At 40.8% G+C, this 16,372-nt stretch overlaps 1 protein-coding gene across 4 annotated transcripts in view; it reads right to left on the reverse strand.

Moving 5' to 3' along the window:
* Positions 1–16,372, reverse strand: part of KCTD1 (potassium channel tetramerization domain containing 1) — a 106,018-nt gene that overhangs the window by 89,199 nt on the left and 447 nt on the right. The gene's annotated exons all lie outside the window — the stretch shown is intronic.

Consider the following 16,372-nt stretch of genomic DNA (forward strand, 5'->3'; position numbering starts at 1 on the left):
ATACCTGTTGGGTCCAATTCAGCAGAGAATTAACTTTGGTCAAGTCCTGTTTACTCAAGTATTTGTAAATATGACATGTAACCCAACAGAAGTAAGTCCTGTTTGATTAATGGGATTTAATGCCATCAGCATGCATAACAATAAGGAGGAGTTTAAACCAAAACAAACTACAAATACTTTGTATTGACTAGTTTTCATTTCCCCTCATCTACATTATTTCTCCATGTTTAAAATTTTTTTTATTAAACCTTATGAAGCACATAACACTAGTACCAACAAAACTAACTACACAACAATACATAACACTCCAGAATTCTCAAATTATAGATACAGCATATGTTAGATATCTTATACAGGCACTACAAGTTCATTGAAAAAATATCAAATACATAACAAGAAATTGGGAAGGTAAATGAGGGGAAAGAAACAGACAAATGATATTTATTTATTTTATTTATCCCGTCCTTCCTTCCAATAGGAGCCCAGATAGATAGATGAACAGTATTTACCACTGAGAATGGCAGAGAATTTAAAAAGATTGACCTGATTGTCCCATGTTGTGTCTATAATTTCTTATTGAAACAAAAACCTTTCCAATCTGATATTCCCATGTCTATTATTCCAATATTGTCTACTCTAAATGATTCCCATCTCTCTATGAAACTTAGGTTACACGCTCTTCCTTCTCTTTTCTGAATATAAAAGGCTAGTTTATTCATTACCGCTAATTCAAGGCATTTCTTTAACCACTCAGTGTTAAGTGGTGGTTGTGCTTTTTTCCAACACCTAGCCCATACAATTTTGGCTGCTACATCATAACTAATATTAAGAGATCTTAATGTGGATGGAACCTCATCTGATATAATCTGAAAAATAATCATCATCAGTGTGGGTCCCAGTGGAAAGTTGATTATGCTACATATATTCTGAACTGATTCCAGAAATGAGTGACACTGGTCAGTCCCACCATATATGTTTAAGATTTGCATTTAACATTTATTTATTTATTTGACATTTGCAGCATTAAAAGGAATTGTTAGAATACATTTTTCAACCTTTTCAGCATTAAGTACCGGTTAATGCTACCGGTTCCACGTGCAGGACCAGCCAGACAGGCCCAGCTTCGCAGTCTCAATGCGTGGATGAGACGATGGTGTCGGGTGGAAGGGTTTGGATTTGTTAGGCACTGGGGAACATTTTGGGACAAGCCGGGCCTGTACAAAAGGGACGGGCTCCACTTGAACCAGAATGGAACCAGACTGCTGGCACTTAAAATTAAAAAGGTAGCAGAGCAGCTTTTAAACTGACTGAGGGGGGAAACCCGACAGGAGCTGAGAAAGGTCCGGTTTGGAATAAACCTCCCCCCTGGGATAAAAACCAAAGAAATGATGAAATTTTAAAAGGGGTAGGCCTAGAAGTAGGCATTGTGAGAGCAGGGGCACAGGATATAAATTCAGAAGAGCAAAATTACCACAGGCCTAACCACAAGTGCCAAAGACACTTGAAGAGAGACACGCTTACAAGTGCCTGTATGCTAATGCTAGGAGCCTCCGAACCAAGATGGGAGAACTGGAGTGCTTGGTCTTAGAGAAGAGCACTGATATAGTGAGCATAACCGAGACCTGGTGGAATGGAGAAAACCAGTGGGATACAGTTATCCCTGGATATAAACTATATCGGAAGGACAGGGAAGGACGTATTGGTGGTGGAGTCGCTCCATACGTGAAAGAAGGCATTGAATCCAGCAAGCTCGAAACTAAATGACTATTCCCTAGATCAGTTGGTCATGGAACCGACCAGAGGGATGGCAACCCTGGACTTAATCCTCAGTGGGGACCGGGACATGGTGCAAGATGTAAGTGTTGTTGAACCGATTGGGAGCAGTGACCACAGTGCTATTAAATTAAACATACATGTAACTGGCCAATTGCCAAGAAAATCCAACACGGTCACATTTGACTTCAAAAGAGGAAACTTCACAAAAATGAGGAGATTGGTAAAAAGAAAGCTGAAAAACAAAGTCCAGAGGGTCACATCACTCGAAAATGCTTGGAAGTTGTTTAAAAACACTATATTAGAAGCTCAACTGGAGTGCATACCGCAGATCAGAAAAGGTACCGCCAGGGCCAAGAAGATAACAGCATGGTTAACGAGCAAAGTCAAGGAAGCTCTTAGAGGCAAAAAGTCTTCCTTCAGAAAATGGAAGTCTTGTCCAAATGAAGAAAATAAAAAAGAACACAAACTCTGGCAAAAGAAATGCAAGAAGACAATAAGGGATGCTAAAAAAGAATTTGAGGAGCACATTGCTAAGAACATAAAAACCAACAACAAAAAATTCTATAAATACATTCAAAGCAGGAGACCATCTAGGGAGACAATTGGACCCTTGGGTGATAAGGGAGTCAAAGGTGTACTAAAGAACGATAAGGAGATTGCAGAGAAGCTAAATGAATTCTTTGCATCTGTCTTCACAGTGGAAGATATAGGGCAGATCCCTGAACCTGAACTAACATTTGCAGGAAGGGATTCTGAGGAACTAAGACAAATAGTGGTAACGAGAGAGGAAGTTCTAAGCTTAATGGATAATATAAAAACTGACAAATCACCGGGCCCGGATGGCATCCACCCGAGAGTTCTCAAAGAACTCAAAGGTGAAATTGCTGATCTGCTAACTAAAATATGTAACTTGTCCCTCGGGTCCTCCTCCGTGCCTGAGGACTGGAAAGTGGCAAATGTAACGCCAATCTTCAAAAAGGGATCCAGGGGGGATCCCGGAAATTACAGGCCAGTTAGCTTAACTTCTGTCCCTGGAAAAATGGTAGAAAGTATTATTAAAGCTAGATTAACCAAGCACATAGAAGAACAAGCCTTGCTGAAGCAGAGCCAGCATGGCTTCTGCAAGGGAAAGTCCTGTCTCAGTAACCTATTAGAATTCTTTGAGAGTGTCAACAAGCATATAGATAGAGGTGATCCAGTGGACATAGTGTAAGACTTTCAAAAAGCGTTTGACAAGGTACCTCACCAAAGGCTTCTGAGGAAGCTTAGCAGTCATGGAATAAGAGGAGAGGTCCTTTTGTGGAATTGGTTAAGAAGCAGAAAGCAGAGAGTAGGAATAAACGGACAGTTCTCCCAATGGAGGGCTGTAGAAAGTGGAGTCCCTCAAGGATCGGTATTGGGACCTGTACTTTTCAACTTGTTCATTAATGACCTAGAATTAGGAGTGAGCAGTGAAGTGGCCAAGTTTGCTGATGACACTAAATTGTTCAGGGTTGTTAAAACAAGAAGGGATTGCGAAGAGCTCCAAAAAGACCTCTCCAAACTGAGTGAATGGGCGGAAAAATGGCAAATGCAATTCAATATAAACAAGTGTAAAATTATGCATATTGGAGCAAAAAATCTGAATTTCACATATACGCTCATGGGGTCTGAACTGGCGGTGACCGACCAGGAGAGAGACCTCGGGGTTGTGGTGGACAGCACGATGAAAATGTCGACCCAGTGTGCGGCAGCTGTGAAAAAGGCAAATTCCATGCTAGCAATAATTAGGAAAGGTATTGAAAATAAAACAGCCGGTATCATAATGCCGTTGTATAAATCTATGGTGCGACCGCATTTGGAATACTGTGTACAGTTCTGGTCGCCTCATCTCAGAAAGGATATTATAGAGTTGGAAAAGGTTCAGAAGAGGGCAACCAGAATGATCAAGGGGATGGAGCGACTCCCTTACGAGGAAAGGTTGCAGCATTTGGGCCTTTTTAGTTTAGAGAAAAGGCGGGTCAGAGGAGACATGATAGAAGTGTATAAAATTATGCATGGCATTGAGAAAGTGGATAGAGAAAAGTTCTTCTCCCTCTCTCATAATACTAGAACTCGTGGACATTCAAAGAAGCTGAATGTTGGAAGATTCAGGACAGACAAAAGGAAGTACTTCTTTACTCAGCGCATAGTTAAACTATGGAATTTGCTCCCACAAGATGCAGTAATGGCCACCAGCTTGGATGGCTTTAAAAGAAGATTAGACAAATTCATGGAGGACAGGGCTATCAATGGCTACTAGCCGTGATGGCTGTGCTCTGCCACCCTAGTCAGAGGCAGCATGCTTCTGAAAACCAGTTGCCGGAAGCCTCAGGAGGGGAGAGTGTTCTTGCACTCGGGTCCTGCTTGCGGGCTTCCCCCAGGCACCTGGTTGGCTACTGTGAGAACAGGATGCTGGACTAGATGGGCCACTGGCCTGATCCAGCAGGCTCTTCTTATGTTCTTATGTTCTTAAGTACTATCTTAATTTAAGCTTGTATTTACTTTCATGATTTGATAGACATAGAAAGCTTTTATCTATCAACCCCCAGATCTTAATCAAGGGCTCTCCGAAATTACATTGCCAATGTCTTTTTCCCACCTCCTCCTAGAAATGACCTCCTTTGTTGTTAGATCCGTTAGGAGTTTGTGATTTTCTGGTAATAATCAAACTCATTTTTCAATACTTTTATCCCAGGCTATTGTTGTCTTAAAGCTGTACTAGAGTATTCAGAACAAAGTTCTGGATTTGAAAATACTGCAGCCGTGTGTGTGACCTCCCTACAGTTTTCAAGGTGATCTCCTGCCTTGTTAAGAACCAGCCATCAGTTACCAAATCTCCATACCTCGGTACTCATTCTTCTCACAGACAAAATTCAATAGAATTATTTGTAATAATTTTTCATGTCATATTACTGAAGTCTATTGCAATATGTCAGGACTTAATATCTCTCTGTATCTATCCCAATCCTCAGCAGTTGCTGTGGCACTAAGGATTGAATCGACATGGAAGCCCTTTTCTCTTCGAAGCCCATAATAGAGAATCTAAAGGTACGGCCACACATTGCTGTTCAAGATTCCCTATGTTTTCTTGAGTCTTGTAACCCAGACATACTGTCATCTATAACACTATTACTATTTATTCATAAAAATTCATCACTCATTTGCATAGTTTGCTTATATGCTCTCATAATAGTCTTATCCACAAAAGACTATTGAGCTTACAGTCAAATCCTGTAAGTGTTTATTCAGAAGTAGTTCCCACTGATTTCAGTGGGACTGACACCCAGGTCAGTATGCACAGGATTGTAGCTGTAATTTTACTTCCTCAGATTCATACATTATGTCTTGATGATTCCAAAGACTTACTTTTGGTCCAGACTGACAGAAACCTATGTAATGGTCCTAAAGCAGAAAAATCAATGGGAAGATTCATGCGTGCAGCAGGGCTTTTTACTATCTTTTCTGTGCTCCTCCATAGCTGACAAAAATGTTTTCATCTCCCCAGTGCTTTTTTGGTGAAAAATGAGGTGCCGGTACTCATACCTTGATAAATGTGCTGTGCGTGCCAGCACCCAATAGTTGCCATGGGCAGTCAAAAAAGAGGTGGTGGTACTTCGTACCAGTGAGTACCATCAGAAAAAAAGCCCTGAATCTCCTTTCAAGATACAAAAATAAGTTTCCAAAACCACTGCATTTGGAGGAACAATGAAGAAATTTTGTGTTCCAAAAATAATTTGAAGGTGCATCAGTGTGACCTACCTATCAACATTTCAGAGTAAGAATGACTTCACATTTGTCTTTTCTGCAAAGCAATCAATGACATCTAGGAATTCAATACTGGTTACAAAACCTGTTGACAATCCAGAAAGAAGCAGGGGCACCAATATGGAAAGGGAAAATGCTATCATGTTATAGGGAGCTCTCAAAACATGGAGCAAAAATAGCACATAAATGGAAAGTTACAGTGCTTTTAACTCAGTTTATATATTCTCTCTTTCCATAATGGTGGTGGGTGGTGAAACTTAGAACTGGTCCAGTACTAAGCAGACAATGGGATAAACATTCCAGTAATGGTGTTACCATTAAAAAGCAAGAGTAAGAACATTATGGGGCCTGACAGGCAGTATATACACCATGTTGGTTACTCCCACTTTATAAGAAGATTTTGAGCAGAATCCAGTTGGTGCCCTTACCTTCATGGAAGGGCTTTTGATCCAGTGGATCAATCTATGGATGAAAGAGGAGGGAAAGCAACTTTGCCAAATCACCCTTCCCCTTGCAGCCACTATCTCCACCTGCAGCCCCTTCCACCCTGTTTTGGAGAGTCCCACAACTTTTTGAAGTACCTCTGTCTTCCCACCTTGCATAAGCTAAAGGCTACAAAATAAGGCAAGAATCCTTTAACCAGCCAGCCATTCCAGTCAGGGAGGTGGAACTTACCATACTTCAGGCCTGATCAGCCTACATAACATTTCAGTGGGGTCTAGCATCCTGCAGATATAATTTCTGTTGTAGTTGCCTTGGGCCCCTTGGAGCTGTCCAGGGCCCTGTATATTCTCTGTTTGACACTGACTTGTGACGGGACACTGGCTGCTTCACCAGTGAGCCGCAAGTGCCTGCAGAATAGCATAGTCTGAAATGCACAAAAACTTTGTAGTTGACCATAGAGAAATATGCTCCTCATGGAGAGATGGTATTCAGTCAATTATCACTTCTTCAGATGGATGTTGGATTGCTGTTGTTTCATTGTACATGGAAGGCCATAAAATTGAAGGCCATGAAAGAGCAAACCTTAAAATGAATTACATTTTCACAGGTAGCCCATAGAATTCAAGGTGCTGGTTCTGACCTTTAAAATCCTAAATGTCACGAAATCAGAATACCTCAATAATTGCCTGCCTAACAATTCTACATGACAGCCAAGGCCAATCTAGACCCCCCAATGTTGGATATATAGTAGGCGAGTATAATTTGGAAGCTCTCCTGTCAGCAGGAAAGTCCCGCCAGCAAGGAACACCCTGTGTCAACTGAAATGTCAGACAGATTCTACTACTGGTAGCATGTCCGCTGGCAGTAGTCAGCAGAAAACCCCTGCAATGCGAGGATTCAGGGGAGGAGATCAGGTCAGCACTGGTTCCACTGGATCGGGTTCAGACCCTTCTCCTGTTGTGTGACTACAATGGACCTGATCCAGAATTCTGGATCATTTTTCCTTCTCCCCCCACCCTCCCCAGCCAGTGTAAGTTCAACGTCTCTATCAGGCCCCACTCCTACCAGCCAAGGGTTAGGATTGCATCTTTATTGCATCTTTATTCCAAGACTTATTTCTGGCCTTTCTTCCCTTGTAAATAGTACTGGCCTGGAGTTAATTGGATACCATTTATTCAGTCAATCAATCAACAGATAATTCACTTTTTTTGTATATTGTGTTTCCATAAGAAAATTGTGCTGAAGGTGGTTTGTAACAAACTAAACAACAGACATAGCAACAAATGCAATATTAGCTTAGCCAAATTTAATTGTAGTTCTTACAATTAATCCATAGTATGAATACAACAAGGTTTCTGCTGGAGCTGAGGGCATGAACAGCCACATCAGTAGAAAGTGTGCTTTTAAAATTTAATTTGATTTGATTTTTTATTTGCAAATACAACAAATCAGAAGATATGCCATTCATTTTATTGCAATGTTGTAATGGAGTTGCACTTTTGTTTAAGACGTTACTATATTTTTTCAGTCAACCATAGGGGGAAAAAATTGGTTAGAATTTTTTTTTAAAGCTCCTTTTTGTTCCCTATCTATGTCACTGCAAATCTTTCCCAACCCCAACATCCTTTAATTGGCGATGTTTAGGACCTTACGCATCATCTGTTAGGGCCCATCCATTTGAAAGTGCCCGAGATGGCAGTTTAATTACCCAGACAGGTTGGGGGAGGGGGAAATGGGGGAAAGAATTATGTTGTAGAGCACAGTTCACATGGTGTCACATAAAAGGGATATAACAGCCTCATATGCATAGTTAAATTGATGCGTCTAATACTATCTTATAAGCACTTAATATATTAGAGGCACTATGTACATATTAAATTATGATGGAATGAGGTCTTTCCTTACTACCTCAGAGACCGGCATTGCATAACAGACCACCAAATTATTTAATCCACTCACAATGCTCTGTATTGATAAAAAATGAATTGCACACGAGATTGTGATCTAAACTGGGTTCCATAGCTCTGCTCACTTTGCCTCTGTCTGTCTGCCCACTATTGGCATGAGTCCCCCAGAAGATTGCCCCCAAGGAAATGCAGCCCTCAGGTTGAAAATTTTCCCCACTCTCTCTTAGCTAATACTAGCAGAGAATTAATGAACCGGCTTCTGTCAATTTTCTCATTTGCTCTCTAGATTGCAAACACTGCTTGTCCTAGATTTCATCACCTTTCACATCTACAGTGAATAGAGCTTTGTGAAGCTCTTTGAACTTCACCATTCTTTTTGAACTTCACCATTCTTTTCAAGGAAAAAAAACATCCTTGTGAAAACCAAAATCCAGTTAAGATTCTTAAACTGCAAGTGTTTGGAGGAGTATTTTTGTTTTGCTGAAACAACATCTCCCCATCTTTTTATTTTCTTCAATCAATTTCTCCACTTTTCCCAAAGAAACCCACTTTTAAAACCTGAACACTATCATATACTATCTCCTTGTTTTCTGATCTCCTGAAGTGAACAGTTTGAAAGATGAATTGGGCAATTCAGTTGCTACTTTTCATTTCTAAAGGCATGTTCATCCATGGCAGTTGCTATGGGGAACAATTGCTTATCTGGGAGGCAAAAGGTTTTTCAAATGTTGCCCATTAAGATATAACTAATTCTGCCTTTAGTATGGCAAATTTCATTCATGCAGCCTATTGTCTGAGCACAGACTACCAACAACAGTGAAACATATTTCCCCCCCAGCAGCAACCATGTACACATTTGCATCACAAAGGCATAAAATAAGATATATTGTAAATGAAAATAATTTCCTTTGATCCAGGGCCATGTGTTGGGGTGGTGGGAAATCAACTGCCATTCAGAATACTAACTGCTATCTGGTTCTCATACTAGTATTTCTATGTTAGTGATTTCCAAATAATGGATTCCCACCTGAGGATCACAATAGTCCTGCAGGCTGTCCTTCAGACTGGAACTAGCAGATGCTTCAGACTATGCATCACAAGAGGCAAAGAGACAGGAGAATGCTGAGCAAAGGGGTTGGAGCAACAGGGTTGCCATTGATGAAAACACAATTCTGTTAGTAATCTCCTCAGCAAAAGTAAATAAGGCACGCCTCATAATATCTGTTATATAGTATTATTACACCACTGATGTAACTGACCAAATTTTATTAATTCCCTTCCCAGCTTTCAAATTGCCAATTTTTGGTTTCCCTGTCTTCCTTCTCGTTCCTTTTACACTGCCCTCACGAAGGCTGAATTTCCATTTCCTGAAGGTTACTTGCTCAGTTCAGCTCAGCTTGTTTTATTTATTTATTTTGGTCTTGCCTTCCTGCTGCATTGTTGGGTTTGGTGCATGCATACCTTCTGCGACTCATTATGCTAGTGCTTAAGTAGTCCCATGCTGAGTTGACGGAGTTTAATTTCCTTCTTTTCTCCTTCCATTCCCCCAAGCTCAAAGCAATTTTTGGACTATATTTTTTGTGACTTCACTATACACAAATCCAGTAATCCATGCATCTCTCTAACCCAGCGATTTTCAACCACTGTGCCATGGCACACTGGTGTGCTGCGAATGGTCTGCAGGTGTGCTGCAGGAGTTTGGGGGAGGGTCATTTATTAGTAGGGCCATTGGGGAGTTTGAGGGAGGGCAGAACCAGTGTCATTCTTCAGTCAGCTGTTGTTCGGATTGGGTGTGTTATTCCGTGTAAGCTTGTAAGTTCCATGTTATTCCGTGTAGCTGCTACAGGGTTAGAACTGAAATACACTGAACCCTGCTTAGTCGAGCACTAATGACGCACCTGCAAATGCACACCAAGATACTCAGGGAAACACTTCCAATGTATTTAAACGCTAATGGGGCACCACTGCAACACAATCACTGCAGGGTCAAGCTACAGAGGGCGAGGAAGCAGCGCAAACATGAGTGACACTCGGCGCATCAAATAGGCAATAGTTTCTCTGCCTACTTTGGGTGATTCCAATCTTAAGAGACGACGAGCGCGGGTCAGAAGCGAAAGCAGCTTTTGGGGAGCGTGCTGCCTATGGGGGCTGGTGGCAGACCAGAAGCAGAAGGAGCGATGCTGCTCCAGCTGAACACCCAATTTGATCTTCAGAGAGATGTGGTGCCCTGGCTTTCAAAGCAAAGTGCAAGAGCTCTGCTGGAAGACTCCAACGATGGTGAGCATTGTTATTGTTTGGTAGAGTTGTGTATGGCTCAAAAAACTCATCCCCAGTCACCTCCCAAAGTGCTCTTGCCCCAGGGACAAAAATGTCCAGGTAAATAGTTTGTTATTTCTATCTTGTTTATGTTTATTTTGTTATTTCTGAATTTAGTTCCTAATTATGTTTTTTTTTTCAGGGCTTATTAGACATGGATAGATTTTTAATTAAAAAATGTAAGTTGGACGATGACAATGAATCAGGTGTGGCTGGCACTAGTTCAGGTAGTAATGCACATAGTACCATCAGTGTTAGTTCTAAAACCATCGTGTGCCAGTATAATGAAGACTATTTGTCCTTCGGATTCATTTTATCGGGAGAAGAAGTGCCACGTCCTAAGTGTGTTGTTTGCAGTGAGAAACTGGCAAACCAAGCTATGGTTCCAAGTAAGCTGAAAAGACACCTTCACACAAAGCACTCAGATTTATGCGAGAAACCAACTGATTATTTTAAAAGGGTTATAGCTGATCAAACACATCAGGCTAAACAATTTACCAAAATCACAACTATTTCTGACAAAGCTCAAGAAGCAAGCTATGCCATTGCCAAAACTGTAGCAAAAAAGATGAAATCACATCAATTGCTGAGTCAGTAATTTTACCAGGATGCTGTATTATGTTTGGTGAAATATTATGTTTGGCAAAACATATGAAAAAGATCTTGAAAATCCCTGTGTCAGATAACACTGTTAGTCGGCGTATACAGGACATGTCTCAAGACATTGAGTCACAAGTGATAGCTAACATTAAAGAAGCCGATTTCTTTGCTATCCAGTTGGATGAGTCAACTGACATCACTGGAAAAGCTCAACTCCTAGCATTCGGCAGGTTTGTTTTTAATGGAGACATCATTGAACAATTGTTATTTTGCAAATCACTTCCAGAAACAACAAGAGGCCAAGACATTTTTGATGTTGTCAACATCTATTTCAATTCTCACGATTTGTCATGGAAATCATGCATCAGCATCTGCACGGACGGTGCTCCCTCTATGTTGGGAAGCCTAAGAGGATTCGTTGCACTGGCCAAACAAAAGAACCCTGGCATTGTTTGTACACACTGTTTCCTGCAGAGAGGCCCTCATTTCAAAATCAGTACTACCTGAACTCCAAAAAGTACTGGCTGAGACGATCAAAATGATTAACTACATCAAGAGTAGGCCATTGAAATCTAGGTTGTTTTCAGCACTGTGTTCTGCCATGGAAGCTGCTCACACACAACTTCTACTGCACACGGAAGTGAGATGGCTATCTTGAGGGCAGGTGCTTTCAAGGTTGTATAAACTGAGGGAAGAGCTTCTAATTTTTTTTACGTCAGAAGAGTCTGAGCTGGCTGTCCTGCTTAGTGATGAGACCTGGTGCAATAAAGTTGCATTCCTAGATGACATTTTGCAAGCCTTGAACACTCTTAACAAGAGTATGCAGAGAGAGAATGAAAATATTCTTACTTGTACTGACAAAGTTATCTCCTTTAAGGAAAAACTAACACTGTGGGGAGCCAGAATCAAAAAAGAGAACAAAGCTGAAATGCTTGAACTGACAAAAAGTTGCAGACTGGACAAAAATCTTGTCGATTTAATTCTACAAAATTTGTCACTGCTGAGTAAAAACATTGTAAAGTATTTCCCGTCACTTGATGTATCTTCCTTAGACTGGGTGAGAGATCCGTTTGTGTTAAGTGCGTGCGAGTCAGCAGAATTAACTGTTGCAGAAGAAGATGAGCTGATGGAAATCAGAAATAATAGAGGACTGAAACTGAAACACTCATCAACAGATATGGCCTCATTCTGGTTGTCTCTCCAAGAGGCATACCCCATCATCACAAAGATGGGGATTAAAGCACTTCTTCCTTTCTCAACATCTTATCTGTGTGAGGCTGGTTTCTCTGCTAGGAACACAATGAAGAGCAAGAACAGGTCGTGGCTTCAAATACTGGAGGAGGACTTGAGGGTATGCTTGTCAACCATCTGCCCTCAGACAAGGGACATCATGAAACATCAAGCACAGATTTCCCACTGATTTCTTTTTAAATAACACAATGATTAAAATTTTAGTTATTGAACTTTAAGCACAATCTTAATACTCTTTTTTTAAATGATAAAATATATCCTTAAAAAACTGATGGTGTGCCTTGACAATTTTAGTGCCTTGTCAGTGTGCTGTGAGATGAAAAAGGTTGAAAATCACTGCTCTAACACTTTAGAAAAGCCTTCCATTGGGGCTAGGGGCGGGATGTTCTTATGTTCCTTCCTGGCCCAACTCTTTCAATCCTGGATCTATCCAAAGGCCTCAGTTTTAGATATGTTGTAATGCAGTTACATTTACAGGGTAATTCTATGCATCTTTACTCAGGAGGAAGTTAACTGTCCTCAGTGGAGCTTATTCCCATATAAACATGCATAGGATGGCAGTACTGAAGGATAAAATAGCAGCCAACCTAATGGGGAACTTCTTTACATCTCAAAGGCAGCTTTGGGGAAGGGCTGTCCCTCATGCTGCTTTGTATGCAGAAGGACCGAAGTTCAATGCCTAGCATCTCCTAGTAGGGGTGGGAAAGACTCCCTGACTCAAATCCCAGAGAACTGCTGCCAATCAGTGTAGAGAACAATACAGTGGTCTGATTCAGTATAAGGGAGCTTCCTATGTTGAGAAGGTGGACAGAGTTTCCTCAGACAGCAGTCCAGAAATAGTGATGAAAGTAAACAGGTGCAAAGATTTAGTGGTAGCATTGGACTATCACTTCAAGTTTTACAAGTTCCATTTCAAAATTGCCCTTTGCTGCTGCATTTCTCTGGTTGGCTGAGCAAGGCTCTAGCAGTACAGTTTTGAAATCTACTGGGGGAAAGGACTAGTGTTTCTTATCAACCTGGAATGTCATCCTGCTGCTCAGCATCTAGTTACCATCTCACACACAGCACAGCGGGCAACATTTCTGTGTGGAGTTCCAGAGGGTGGCTGCATTAGATTGTTGCACCAAAAACAACAGAGTCCTATAGAATCTTAAATATGAACAAATTTATTGTGACATAAGCTTTCATGGAGAGCCAGTCCTACCATTAGACAGAGTGAGGCAGCAGCCTCAGGCAGCCAAACTGGGTGTCATAAAAGGGTGGCAAATTATTAGTTACTTTATTATTGTTGCATTGTTACATCCAGGGAGAGGTGCTTGTAAGATTTTCTGCTTCAGGATGCCAAAATAACTTGTCTGGCGTTGGGTACTATACACCTTGACTTGTAGGATTGAGGGAAAGAACAATTAACTGCTTCAGCTGAGGCAACAAAATGTCTTAGGCAGCTGGCCATGCTGACCGAATGCAAAAACTGCTTTAGTCTCAGTTGGCAGGCACAAAGGAACACCAGAAGCTGCCATATTGAGTCAGACCACTGGTTCTTCTAGATGACTGACAACAGCTCTTCAGGTTCTCTCCCAGCCCTACCTGAAGATGCTGAGGATTGAGCCTGGGACCTCCTCCTGCATGCATGACTATGCAAAAAGTACAGCCGGTAACAACTGAATTAAGTTGTGAGTGGTCCCTTAATTGAATTGTCAGAGACTGTACTTTTTGTGTTTCATTGCCATTTGAATGCTGTTTACAATTGCTTTGCTCGACACCCTTACGTATTCATGCGTCCTAACTGACTATCACACTTCATGCATCTGATGAAGAAGACTGATGAAAAGTGCAAGAAAGCTGTGTCTGGAATAGACACCAAAATTCTCAGCTGTGCTGGAATGCGATCTACAAATGGAAGTGGAAGCTGCTGAAAAGACTAGGAGAAACTAAAACTTTGGACGAACACCATCAGGTGACGTCACCTGAGCCGCCAGGATACACCTTGCCAACAGAAGAGAAGGAAAATGCCTAACTGACACCAGTAAAGTTAACTAATCATACTCTTAAAGTGATTTGAGCTTAGGAAAAACTCCATGAAAACAGCATCTCCATCTGCTAGACAAAGAAATATGCCTGATGAACACCAGAAACGTTAGCCATCTGTACTCCAGAATCATTTAACATTAGCCAAAACTCTGAGAAAGAAGCTTCTCCAGCTAGACAAAACTTCTCAAACTTATGTGTGTTGGCAGAAAGTTGCCATGCCACAGTAACCTGTGCAGTATCTGGCGTCCCCATGATTAAACAATTGTTTAAGGGGGCATAAAGGACTACTAAAAGGCATGGGGCTACTTTCCCTCTCAGTTAGACAATATAAAAAGCAGCATCTTCTCTGTGATTCTATTAAACACATCTTCAAAAAGGGATTATCTGTCAGAGAAAGGGATAAAGAAATTTATTTTATATTTAAAACGTACACTTCATTTAATAATAGACTGCCAAGAAAAGCATCTAAACTTGCATGTACCATCATGAGCAAGCCATAACCACACAAAACGTACAGAAAGTAACACACACACCCAATAAGGCAGAGGGAAGCCCAGAACGCTAACCTGCAAGGATGGTAGGAGCAGGTAGCACTAATGTTGCCTGGTGCTAGAATAAACGGACACCAGCCCACACCAATGAAATCAAATGCAGGAAAAAAAACTCCATAAGCAGCTGATAAGAGGCCTGAGGGAGTTATCCCAGATGCCTCCAAACCATACACCCAGCACAAAATGGCAGTCCTGTCAGTAGCAGCGACTGCAGGAGTCACTAGGGAGAGAAGCCACTGTAGCCATGCCTAAGAACCCCAACTCAATACCTCCACCAAAAAACCCAAAGACAAAGATCACAAGCTGAGAGGAAAAGGCGGGAAAATTGGGGGGGGGCTGGGGAAAGAAAAGCTTTTTTTAAAAAAAATGGATGAGAAGAGGAACACTCACAACAACAAACCCAGAAAAACTAGAGATGGAGAGTCAGAAAAAGACAAGGAAAAAGAAGGGATTTCACCACACGAGCTGAAAAGCCCCAATCTGAACTGACGAAGGCAAGGCAAGAAAGGGATGCCTCCTCCTCTTGGAAGAGGAGCTGTTTGTCTTTTAGGGCTCTGTGAGACTGGGGCAGTGGGAGAAGCCAACAGCGAATGTATGCCATCCCACTCAGGCAAACAGTAAGACTTGATATTTACATATAGCATTTCTATCATTCAAAATGCTTCATACAGGTTATTTTGGTAATCCAACAGTTTTAGAAGAAAGGTCTGTGCTGTTATACCCTATTGCAGATTGAGGTGAGTGTACAGGGTGGGGCTGAGAGAATAATGAAATGCTTCAAGCCATCTAGTTCATGAATGTGATCTGAATTTTTAAATACTATTTTTTCTTCATTTTTCTCCCTGCCCCACTTTTTCCAAAAGCAAGACAGATGCGATAAAATATCACTTAATGTGAAAGCCAGTATGGCATTTCATTTATACAGACATGGGAAAAGTTAATGAAAAATTTAACTAATCAAAGTTAAAAGCCTTTAAAATTAACTCAAGTTAAAAGTTAAATAGATCCACTTTCAACTATGAACTTTCCAGTCATGAGAAATGCATGAAACACAGTGAATTGCCTGGTAGGATTATTTTTCATTTTCAAATGCTATGAGTGGGTTTCTTTTCCATAAGCCCACAGAACTCACCGGGCTTTACCTGAAAACAATTTGCTACTTGTCATACAAACTTAGCATTACACTAAAAATGTCCAGAATTCTGAATAAAAATTTTTATCATAAAGTCTCACTGAGAGCCTCCAAAAGGTTTATAAACCTGTACATTATACTTAATCACATATCTTCTGGGGTCTTTAAATTTAGTAGCAGATATGTTCCCACTCTTACAGGGAATCAATGTTACACTTCAACAACTTTTTTAAGTTAACCTTTTATTTAAACTAGAAAAAGTTAAAAGCTGACCAATGAAAAAGACAGACCCCCACCTAAAGGAACTGAAAATCCAAAAATAGACACAAAGAAAACAACTAGGGTATACTGTGTTTAGCAGTTGTAAAGAAAATCAATTCAAGTTACCAATTAAAAAACCATAGCACTTTTAAGTTTACTAATATGCAGTGTAATCCTAGGCATGTCTACTCAGAAGTAAGCCCCAGAATTCAATACATACTCCCAGGTAAGCAACTGTAGGATTGCAGCATTGTATATTTCACAGGCAAGAACGTGGTTTCATTGTTTGTTAACAAAGCAATTTTCAAGACTTCATT

This window comes from Rhineura floridana, chromosome 1 (assembly GCF_030035675.1).
Source record: "Rhineura floridana isolate rRhiFlo1 chromosome 1, rRhiFlo1.hap2, whole genome shotgun sequence".
NCBI lineage: Eukaryota > Metazoa > Chordata > Lepidosauria > Squamata > Rhineuridae > Rhineura > Rhineura floridana.